This window comes from Sorex araneus, chromosome 3 (assembly GCF_027595985.1).
Source record: "Sorex araneus isolate mSorAra2 chromosome 3, mSorAra2.pri, whole genome shotgun sequence".
NCBI classification, from domain to species: Eukaryota; Metazoa; Chordata; class Mammalia; order Eulipotyphla; family Soricidae; genus Sorex; species Sorex araneus.
Window position 1 is genome coordinate 106,954,236 of NC_073304.1, and position 11,811 is coordinate 106,966,046.

The 11,811-nt window shown below is 41.9% G+C and overlaps 1 pseudogene; it reads right to left on the reverse strand.

Moving 5' to 3' along the window:
* Positions 1-9,974, reverse strand: part of LOC129403479 (uncharacterized) — a 103,374-nt pseudogene extending 93,400 nt beyond the window's left edge.
* Positions 9,975-11,811: the final 1,837 nt, after the last annotated feature.

Sequence of the window (11,811 nt, forward strand, 5' to 3'; positions counted from 1 at the left end):
TAACCTAATTGACCATAAGGCTGGGGTCTGGGAAGCTCCACAGTGAAGAGAAGAGAGAAATTGGTTGAGGAACAATAAAGCTTGAGGAGGGGCTGAAAATACGGTATATTAGGTAGGACAATTGTCTTGCATGCAGCAAACCTGGATTCAATCTCTGGCACCCTGATTCCTCCATGGGTGGTTGCAGAGTGCTGAGCCAGGAGAAAGTCCCTAGCAATGCCAAGTGTGCCTAGCACTGCCCCTTCCCTCTAGGAAAAGAAAATAAAACCTGAGGATCAGAGGCTGGAAAGGAAGTAGATTGTTTGCATTTCATAAGCCAGAAGTGTTTTTTAGGTGCAGTGGTTTTACATTTTCCATTAAAATTTCTCTCCACAATTACAAAGCATTTAGGCAGATATAAGAAACCAATGTTCATGGTCCTTAGTATGGCAAATTTCATCTCTTGAAAGATCATAGCCTACGGAAATAACAGAATTCAAGGGAAAGAAGTTGGCAATAGACTTTTCCACTTCAGGGATCTTGGCATGGCAGTAAAGGTTGATGTCATTCGGTTAAACAATGTTTGGCCAGTTTGTGGTATCTTCTCCTGCGGTCTGGTGGTTTCATGATTTACTCTCAGTAAAAGTACATTGATTCCAATTTATTTATTTAGTCTCTATTATATTTGATAATTAAATAATATAAAGTCATAATTGAGCTGAACATATACAGCAATTATGTTTCTGAGGTCTGGAGCTCACATTATCTCTAAATGGAATTCAAAAATAAGCTTTTGATAATCTATGACAATAGTACTGGGAGTTAGAATATCAGATAGAATAAAATGATATTTTATATTTGCCTTTTTCTGTGTGCATGTCATCTTTACGTGTATCTGTGGGGAAAATATGGCAGCAAAGAGCAGTGTGTAGGTGACTCTGTAGTATCAGAATTTAAACCTGAGACTATCATATGAATAGCATGCAATTCAGTACCCTATTAATCATTATTGTTTGCAAGGGTCTTACTGATATTAAACTACAGTTTATTTTTACTATTTTTTGAACAAATGAACTAGCTCACATACATACTGAGTCTACTTTATTGAAAATTCCCCCTTTTTTTCTTCATTCCTTCCTTCCTTCCTCCCTCCCTTTCTTCCTTCCTCCCTTTCTTTTTTCCTTCCTCCCTTTCTTCCTTCCTTTCTTCCTTCCTCCCTCCCTTCCTTCCTTCCTCCCTCACTTACTTCCTTTCTCCCTTCCTTCCTTCCTTCCTTCCTTCCTTCCTTCCTTCCTTCCTTCCTTCCTTCCTTCCTTCCTTCCTTTCTTCCTTCCTCCTCCTCCCCTTCCTTCCTCCTTCCCTTCCTTCCTCCCTTCCTCCCTTCCTTCTTTCCTTCCTCCCTTCCTTCTTTCCTTCCTTCCTTCCTTCCTTCCTTCCTTCCTTCCTTCCTTCCTTCCTTCCTTCCTTCCTTCCTTCCTTCCTTCCTCCCTTACTTCCTTCCTCCCTTTGTTCCTTCCTTCCTCCCTTTGTTCCTCCCTTCCTTCGTTCCTTCCTTCCTTCCTTCCTTTCTTCCTTCCTCCCTTCCTTCCTTCCTCCCTCCCTTACTTCCTTTCTCCCTTCCTTCCTTCCTTCCTTCCTTCCTTCCTTCCTTCCTTCCTTCCTTCCTTCCTTCCTTCCTTCCTTCCTTCCCCTTTTTGTTCCTTCCTTCTTCCCTTCCTAACTTCCTTCCTTCCTTCCTTCCTCCCTCCCTTCCTCCCTTCCTTCCTCCCTTCCTTTCTCCCTTTCTTCCTTCCTCCCTTCCTTTTTTACTCCCTTCCCTCCTTCCTCCCTTCCTTCCTTCCTCTCTTTTTTCCTTCCTCCCTCCCTTCCTTCCTCCCTTCCTTCCTCCCCTCCTTCCTCCCTCCCTCCCTTCCTTCCTCCCTTCCTTCCTCCCTTCCTCCCTTCCTTCCTCCCTCCCTTCCTTCCTTCCTTCCTTCCTCCCTCCCTTCATCCATTACTTCCTTCCTCCCTTTGTTCCTTACTTCCTCCCTTTCTTCCTTCCTTCGTTCGTTCCTTCCTTCCTCTCTTCCTTCCTTCCTACCTTCCTCCCTTCCTTCCTCTCTTCCTCCCTTCCTTCCTTCCTCCCTTCTTTCCTTCCTCCCTTCCCTCCTTCCTCCCTTCCTTCCTTCCTCTCTTTTTTCCTTCCTCCCTTCCTTCCTCTCTTCCTCCCTTCCTTCCTCCCTCCCTCCCTCCCTTCCTTCCTCCCTCCCTCCCTCCCTTCCTTCCTTCCTTCCTTCCTTCCTTCCTTCCTTCCTTCCTTCCTTCCTTCCTTCCTCCCTTCCTTCCTCCCTTCCTTCCTCCCTTCCTTTCTCCCTTTCTTCCTTCCTCCCTTCCTTTTTTCCTCCCTTCCCTCCTTCCTCCCTTCCTTCCTTCCTCTATTTTTTCCTTCCTCCCTCCCTTCCTTCCTCCCTCCCTCCCTCCCTTCCTTCCTTCCTTCCTTCCTTCCTTCCTTCCTTCCTTCCTTCCTTCCTTCCTTCCTTCCTTCCTTCCTTCCTTCCTTCCTCCCTTCCTTCCTTCCACCCTCCCTTCCTTTCTTTCCTCTTTATTTATTTCTTTCCTCTTTCTTTTTTCTTTCTTTCCTTTTCCCTTCTTTCTTTCTTTTTATTTTGGGAAAAGGGTACACCAGGATATGCTTAGGTGTTACTTCTGCCTCTGCACTCAGGAACTACTTCTCTTGATGCTCAAGACACCATTTGGAATACTGGGGATCAAATCTAGTCAGCCTCATGCATAGCAAATATCTTACTCACTGTACCTGTAATTCTCCTTTTGTATAGAAGATATGAGTTACTGTGCTGGCAAAGGTGTAGTTCCTTTTTTCTATTGATTCCCTGATAGGAAAAGAGTTTTAGGGCTGGAACAATAGTATAGCAGGTATGATATCCTTGCACATATCTGAGTCAGGCTATATCCCCAGCACCACATATGGTCTCCTGAATTTTGCCAGGAGTGATACCCAAGTGCGGAGTCAGAAATAAGCCTTGAGTATTGTTGGGTGTGCCCTCCCACAAACAAAATAACAAAAAGCATGCAAACAATAGGGAAACAACAATAATAATGCATACTAAATAAATAATTGATAGAAAAAAATAATTGATAGGTCACATGTCACTAATGAATGACATCACTCTTATACAAATATCTTGATTATATTAAGGAGGACAATGAAAGTTTAATAGGTGAATATATGCTTGGATTTCAATCCCTTGTTTGTTAAATCAAAAACTTTTTGTTGAATAATATAATAAACTTCTAATAGTTTTTCCCCACTTTTAAAAACTATCTTCACAATATAATGACCACAATGTTACCATAATTTTGTTTAACTTAAATTATTTTGTTTCACATTTTCATACACATGATCAGTGATACAGTTCACTGATAGATGATTCATGAAGATTCTATTATGAATCCAGCCTTAGCCCCTTCTACAAACAAAATTAACCTCTATTTTCAAAGTCTTCTCTAGATCAGCCAATTTACATAGACCCCTGGGAGATATGATGGAGCCCTACCTTCACCCAATAGTACAGGAATAGTGAATATAAACCTGAAGAAAACTTTTATTCTTCCAACATCATACTGCAAAAATTAGTACCACTGGTTGAAACCCACAGTCCTGGGGTACCTCCTCTCAGTGCAGTTAGTGTCTGATTTACTCAGAATATCTTGAACAGGAGTGAACTACAAAGACTCATAAAGAAAACAGCAGAAGAAAGAATGGGGGACCAGGTGAAAGCCTACCAAACAGATGAATGTGTATAAGAGCCCACAGCCCCACCAATAACAACCAGCCCCAAAACTTCTCATTTACCTTCAGGTACACCATGATGTAGACATTTAATTAGTTCAAATAAACAGTGGCTACGTTAGTCAATAATGCCTCATAAAGTATCAGGTAATAATTGAGAAAACAACATACAGAAATGATTTATCTGAAGAGTATGGTAGATAGAATTAAAAACTCTCTGGAAGGCCTCAATAGAAGAGAAACATTAACTCTGTTGATGTTAAAATTTGGGGAAAAAAATTGTTGAGCTCCAAGATGTAGTCAAGAAAATCTCTATAAATCAAAAGATATTGGAAAGAGATCTGAAAGGAAATGAAAAACACATCAAAGAGCTATGTGATAACCTCAAAGGGAACAATATAATAATCAGCCAAGTTGCCGAGAAATTGGAAGGTAAATTTGATAAGAACTAGCAATCAGAGAAATCACAGGTGAGAGCCACCACACCTGACTTTGCCGTTCTAAGGGGCCTCCTGAATCTTTGCTCCCTCCCCTCCCTTCTAGGGGAGACTAGGATTCCAGCTGATGTGTCCAGTCCTGCTCAGAATGGGAGGCAGATCTTCCTACTAAGTCCCAGAAGCTTTCAAACAGACTCTACCTTAGGCGGCTCAGCCCATGTCTGGTATCTGTTTTTTCCATGCTTCTCTCACTCTGTCTCAGGTGTCAGCTACTTTGTTGTTGGGGACCAGACAGATGAAGGAGATGACCTTTCAGTCCAGAAAGCTGCTCTGGCTGGGGTCCTCTATCTGCTCTGACTCTGCTTCGGCTCCTGGAAGAATTTCCCCTTGAGAAAGTCCCATACACAGATGTTAATCCTGATAAACTAATACCCTTGGATGTGTTAAAGTCTAATCCAGATCAATCAAGAAATTTAGACACCTCACCTAAGAATGCTGCTCTACTTGTAATGATTACTGGTTTTGAACCATAGCAGTGTACATGGAGGTCAGTTCAGGAGTCAGTTAGACCATGGTCCCATGCTTTTTCCTCTTATTTCTGTCTCTTTGCTTAATCTTCATAGCATTCCTGCTTCCAGGCTGTTCATCTGGGCCTGAGCTCTAGCGTTTCATCATAGACTAAATCTGAGGATTTATCTCTGTGATCTCAACTCTGATTCATTGGCTGCAAAGCATATCGTTATTCAAATACCACACAATTTTTATTGCTATAACTTTATTTTATTATTCAGTATCTCCATACTCTTTCTTCTCAGAAATGCTTTAGGTATTTCACTGTCACTGTCATCCCGTTGCTCATCAATTTTCTCGAGTGGGCACCAGTAACTTCCCCATCATGAGACTTGTTACTACTGTTTCTGGCATATCAAATACACCATGGATAGCTTGCCAGGCTCTGCCGTGTGGACAAGATACTCTCAGTAGCTTGCTGGGCTCTCCGAGAGTGGCGGAAGAATAGAACCCAGGTTGGCTGCTTTAGGTATTTAGGGAGTTTAATGATTCCATACAAATTTTAGTTGAGGTTGTTTGATTCCCTTGAAAACGTCCTTGGAATTTTAATCAGGATTGAATTATATTTGTACAATTCTTTGGATAGGATGGTCATCTTGAAAATGTCAATTCTTCCTGTCCATGAACATGGATTTTTTTCTATTTCTGGTGCCATTTTCTACATCTTTCAATAGTGATATAATTTTTATTGTTTAAGTCTTCACATCTCTTGTTTATTTGATTCCTAAGTGTTTTACTTTTTACACACTATTTTAAATGGGATTATCTGTTACTTTTTTCTCTTCCAATTCACTATTTGCATATAGAAATGCACCCAATTTTCTTCATTGTTCTTTTTATTTTTCAGTTTACAATAATATTAGTGGTTCCTCTGTTAAGTCAGAATTTCAGATCCCCAGTCATGGACAGACCAAGTCTACACATGATAATGCAAAAGCAAAGGAACTTCATTGCTAGCTCGAGCTAGGGTCCAAGTCTTATCCAATAAAGTGGAGTCTTGACAAGTCTTGACAAGTCTTGATTCCAAATCACAAGTGATTTATATAGGGTTCAAAGTTAAGCAAGGCAATGACAACAGTGATCAGGCAACAGTGGTCAGCAGTTAGACAATAGTTCCCAGTAACAGTAGCAGTTTGTGGTTACATAAGCTACTCATTCTTTACAGTTAACAAAAGACAATTTCTGGCACATGGTGATTGATTGAGCCCAATTGCTGGATCCAGGAACTTTCCAGGTGGGGTCAGGCTGGCTAGTTACACAATGTTTCATTGCTGGGAAACCAAAACTGTTTCAGTTACAGGAACGGAACCTGAGGCCTAGTTGATTTTGCTAATTTCTGCAGTCTGTCAAGGCATCCGATTCACCCTTATACCTCATGGATAAAATTTCAACATATTCATCATCATCGTACCCTGATTTTTACTGCTGATTTTGTTACCTGCTAACTTATTATATCAGTTTTTTAATGAGCCTTTTAGTGGACTCCTCATTAGAGTTTTCTCTGTATATTATCATATACTCTGAAAATGGTGAAAGTTTAGCTTATTTTTTCCATTTGGATTAATTTTTTTTCCTTCTTGTCTGATTACTGGATAGGCAAATGCTGAAGATAACTCCTTTCTTCCCTATTGGGATCCCTTTGGCCCTAATTCCGGATTGCCACTTGCTGTGGCGAGGAATGCTAAAACTATACTTAGAAAGGGAAAGAGTGGTCATCCTTGTCTTATGTCTAATCTCAGCATGAACCTTGACTGTTTTCCATTTGGACACGACCTTGACTGTGGGTGTCTTAGGCATGGCCGCCGCCATCCTGAGTGCTGCTACCCAGTGGGGGTGAGAAGGGAAGGGGTGGTGCCCAGGCTGAGTGTAATGTAATCTATGTAATGCCTGGGGCGTTAGCCTGAGCATGATGGATAACACGCTCCCTGGGCTGTGGCTCTTTCCTGAGCTGTGCTCTGGGAGACTTTAGGGTAGTGGTGTCGTTCCTGCAGGGCTTAGGTGCTGGGGGACTTTGCTCCTGTGCTGCTGCTTCTCTCCTGAAGCATCACAGGGCAGGGCTGGGCGCATGTTTCCAGGGCAGTGACTGCTTCCTGGGCAGTTGTTAGCTCAGCAGGGTCGGGCTCCAGCCGAGACTAGAGAATGCCGCCCAGGCAGCCCCCAACCTACTGCCGCTGCTTTGCTCAGTAGAGTCATTTTGATTAGAAGAAAATACTGAATTCCTTGGTGTCTAAGTAAAACGACAAAACAGTAAGATTATATTTACTTCATTTACATGGAATGATCAGCAGTAGTAATATACCTAAGTGCTCGAAACTGAGTCACATCCCTAGCCCCAGATTGTTCCCGTTCTTTGTTTTGTTTAGGGATGTGGGGAAGGAAAGACACACTCTGCCATGTTCAAGGGATATTGTTGGCTCAGGGATCACCTCTGGCTTGGGGGACCATACCTGGTGCTGGGAATTGAACTATGTGCAAGATAAGCACTTCCCATGCTGTGCTATCTCTCTACCCACCCATACCCCATTTTGAGAATACTTTCCCAACCCCCACTTATCCTCACAGAAATCCAGTATGGTGTCACAGACTGCAGTTCAAATCCTGGCTCTGCTGCTTCCTGAATTGCACCAGTGACCAAGTTGGTCCTCTGCCCCACCCTCCTCCCCTGTGCAGCCAGTATAACCATGCGGCCCCCAAAATACTGTGTGACAGGGCCCTGTGCCAAAACTCCACACAGGAGCTACCCCCCGGGACATTGCCAGAACTGCAGGCATCAGAACTGGGGCATGCACCCTTGAAGATTGGCCAAGTTTCAGCATTGGCCATCTGCTGCCCTGTCTTTAGTCTCCAGCCTCACTCAGTGATCTCTTACATGACGTTCTGTGAATCTCAGTTTCCTTAGCCACAGAATCAAGATAGTAAGCATTTTATATATATGTATGTATATATATATATATTGCATGCATATATGACATATATATTCATTCAGCAGATTGAATCCAGGGGCTGGACAGATAGCACAGCGGGTAGAGTGGAGTGCTTCCTTTGCACACAGCTGACTGGGATTTGATCCCAACATCCCATATGGTCCCCCGAGCATCATCAGGAGTAATTCCAGAGTGCAGAGCCAGGATCACCAACTGTGACCCCAAAATGGAAAAGAAAAAAAAAAGCAGATTGGCTCTGGCCTGGCCCATGTTGAACCCCAGGAACACAGGAACAAAGATAAAGAAGACAGAGTCCTCCCTCAAGGACCTCCCAGCTGGGGCAGGCTGTGGAATGGAGGAGGGGACAGAGATCAGACAGGACTCACTTCTGAAGAACAGGACAAACATAAAGCCGGGTGCTACCAGCTTAGCTCAGAGGGAACCTCTACCTGCCCTGATGAGTGAATAGGAGTTTTCCTGGCAGCCTCAGAGAACAGTTTCTGTGTCAGGCAAGTGTGCTTTATGACTAGGCTCCCTCCCACCTGTGCAAGCCCGTTCTGGCCACGGAAAACAAAGAAATGCCCTGAAAAACTCTCCCCAGCCAAGAATTCTGTTGCCAGAGATTCCTCTCTCACTTGTGCCTGGTTTACATCACCCTGGTGGAGCGGGAAGCATCCTTTCATTTCTTCCTTTTTTAATTTTTTTTTAATTTTTCTCTTGAGCGATAGTACAGCAGGTAGGCGTTTCCAGGTTTGATTCCTCCGCCCCTCCCGGAGAGCCTGGCAAGCTACCAGCCCACACAGCAGAGAGTATCCCGCCCACACAGCAGAGCCTGGCAAGCTACCCATGGCACATTCGATATGCCAAAAACAGTAATAACAAGTCTCACAATGGAGATGCTACTGGTGCCCGCTTGTGTAAATCGATGAACAATGAGAGACAGTGCTACAGTGCTACAGTAATAGGCCTGAAATTAATTTTCTCAAATTTAACTTTTCTCTAGGAATATTACTGAAGAATTATCAAAATTTGAGTCAAGTAGAGTTGCATAGTATTTGCTGACCACACTAATAAAGTTGCATAATAGAGTTGGGAACATTGCAAGATATTCTCAGACCCCTCAACTTTTATCAATTGTATCACTTGTAGTCCCATTGATCTTCGATTTGCTCGAGTGGGCACCAGGAACGTCTCCATTTGTCCCTGTCGCGAGCTAGTGCAGCCCAATAATATCTGCTCACTCCAGAAACAGGAAGAGCCTCAAATCATTCATTAAGGGATTTGATGAAGAAATCTGACCATCTATTTGGTGGTCGGCCACGAGGTCTTCTGACATCCCATGGAATTCAGTCGGTAACAGCTCTTGTCCAGCAGTCGTCTCTGAATCACATTACATGACTGGCCCATCTGATTTTTGATGCCTTGGCAAACGAGACAGCATCCCTGATTTTTGACCATTGAACGGAGGTCAGAACTCCGGATTCCTTCTCTCACTTGAGTGAGACATGATATTCCCAGCATAGTTCTTTCGAGTTCTCTTTGGATACCCTAATAGCATTCTCATCCTGTTTGCATAGGGCCCAAGTCTCTGAGGCATATGTTAGTGCAGGAAGAAGGGTGGAATCAAAAAGATGTGCCCAGAATCGGAGGTTCTTCATTCTGTTAATCACCTTTTCGATGCTTTTGAATGCATTCCACGCTGCTCTCTTCCTCCTGTGCAGTTCTGGCGCCAGGTCGTTCCTCATGGATTTCTCGACTCAGATACACATAGCTGCTGCATTTGGAGATGTTCATTCCATTGAGAGCAAATGGAGCTTCAGGGACCAGTTCGTTTTTCATGAGCATCCTCTTGTTGAGATTCAGCTGCAATCTGACCTTTCCACACTCGTGGTCGAAGTTGGCCAGCATTTGTGCCGCTTGGCTAATGTTTGGTGTTATGAGAACGATATCATTAGCGAAGCGGAGGTGGTGTAATTGCTGACCATCTATCTTCACTCCCATTCCTTCCCATTCCAGTCGTAGCATGATGTTCTCAAGGGCGGCACTGAAGAGTTTCGGTGAAATGGTATCACCTTGCCCTACCCCTCTCTTTACATCAATGATCACTTCCTTATAGAATGGTGAGATCCTGGTGGTGAATCCACAATACAGCTTGAGGAGGATTTCAATATACTGAGTTTGAATGCCCTGTTTGGCTAGGGCCTCGATGACTGCCTCAGTCTCAACAGAATCGAAGGCCTTCTTTAAGTCGATGAACGTTAGACAGAGAGGCATCTTGAACTCTCTCGAAACTTCAATGAGTTTGGTCACTGTGTGGATATGGTCTATTGTGCTGAATCCCCTTCAGAACCTGGCTTTCTCTCATGGTTGTCCTTCATCTAGTGTTCTGCCTATTCTATTCAGGATGACACAAGTGAACAACTTGTAGATGACAGACAGCAGGCAGATTGGGCGATAGTTGCCAATGTCATGGATGTCTCCCTTCTTGTACAACAGAACAGACCTACTGATTTTCCACTGGGATGGAACTTTGCATTCAGACAGGTAGCATGTGAAGAGTCGGGACAGTGTATTGATGATTTCTGGTGGCAGATTCTTCAGGTGTCTGACCTTGTCTGGACCAGGTGCTGTTCGCATCTTTACCAGTGAAATGGTATGTTGGATTTCAGAAGGGAGAACATTGGGAACGACATCCATCCTGAGTTTTAGAAAATGTTGTCCAAGAAAGGTATAGGGATTCACTGTCACTGTCATCCCATTGCTCATTGATTTGTTCGAGCGGGCACCAGTAATGTTTCTCATTGAGAGATTTATTGTTACTGTTTTTGGCGTATCCAATATGCACATGGGCTGGAGCCATAGCACAGCGGTTGGGCTTTCGCCTTTCATGCAGCCGACCCGAGTTCGATTCCTCCGCCCCTCTCGGAGAGCCCGGCAAGCTACCGAGAGTATGGAGCCCTCGAGGCAGAGCCTGGCAAGCTAGCCGTGCGTATAGGGATTATTCATCTATATTTTCAAATATAGACATCCTTAAGGTCCTTTATATGTGCATTAAGAGGTATAATAAGCTAATTTATTATATTTATTCTTATAAAAAATTTAAGTTTACACTACAAAATGTATGAAATTTCTAGTGCTTCAGTCTGGTAGAAGTTTTTTTTTTTTAATACTTCCCATTTAATGTATGTTCTATTCTTAAACATGGTGTTCAGAAGCCAAATAGTTCAACTAGATTAATATCAATAACGATTAATATCATCAATATTATTTCTAGGATACAACATATTTTATTATGACATATGTTCATTATACAATTAGTTAAATTGTTTCCTACTAAAATACTGTAAATAGAAAGTGCACTGTGGCCATTTCTCTTATCGGAAGCTGCTGTTGATGCTAACGGAATGAACAAGCACAATTGCATTATTGAATATTCATAACTATAACTAATTTGGCTTTCTGATTCCTAGGATTAGACTTATTGTGTATAAAACCAGTATAAATTGAACATCTATCAGAATCATAGATTTGCTTTGAAGATTTAAACTCTATACATAAAACAATTAATGGAAATAATTTAAAGGAAAATGATTCAAGTATTTTTTATGTTTTTTCTTTGTTTCTAGTGTCCTTAAACATGCAGAAAGAAAAATATGAGGAAAGGGCAGGTTGATTTATTCTGATTTGCTTTTAATATTTTTTTATTTGCAACTTAAATCATCTGGAAAATTCCTAAAACATTTGTATTTAAAAGACATTCAAATAGTTTTCAATCAGGGTTCTAAAATCTTAAGTCATTAAAGGATAATTTCAAATATTTTTGTGATAATTACTAACTCTTAAATATGAATATCCCAAATAATTACTACAGTCATTCACAATTATAGATTTCTGTGTATTAGCCAGGCAAAGTTAGTTTAATGAGTCTTAAATTTGTTTATTCAAAAAGCTTGTTAAATCTTCTACCCCAATACTTAAATTCCACTTTTAATCAAAAATATTTGTGATAACTTGAAAACTAAATTGAATTAAAATTTATTAAATTAATTAATTTAAATAATCAAATTAAAATTAATCATATGTACTCTAATTTAGGCAACCACTTTGACAG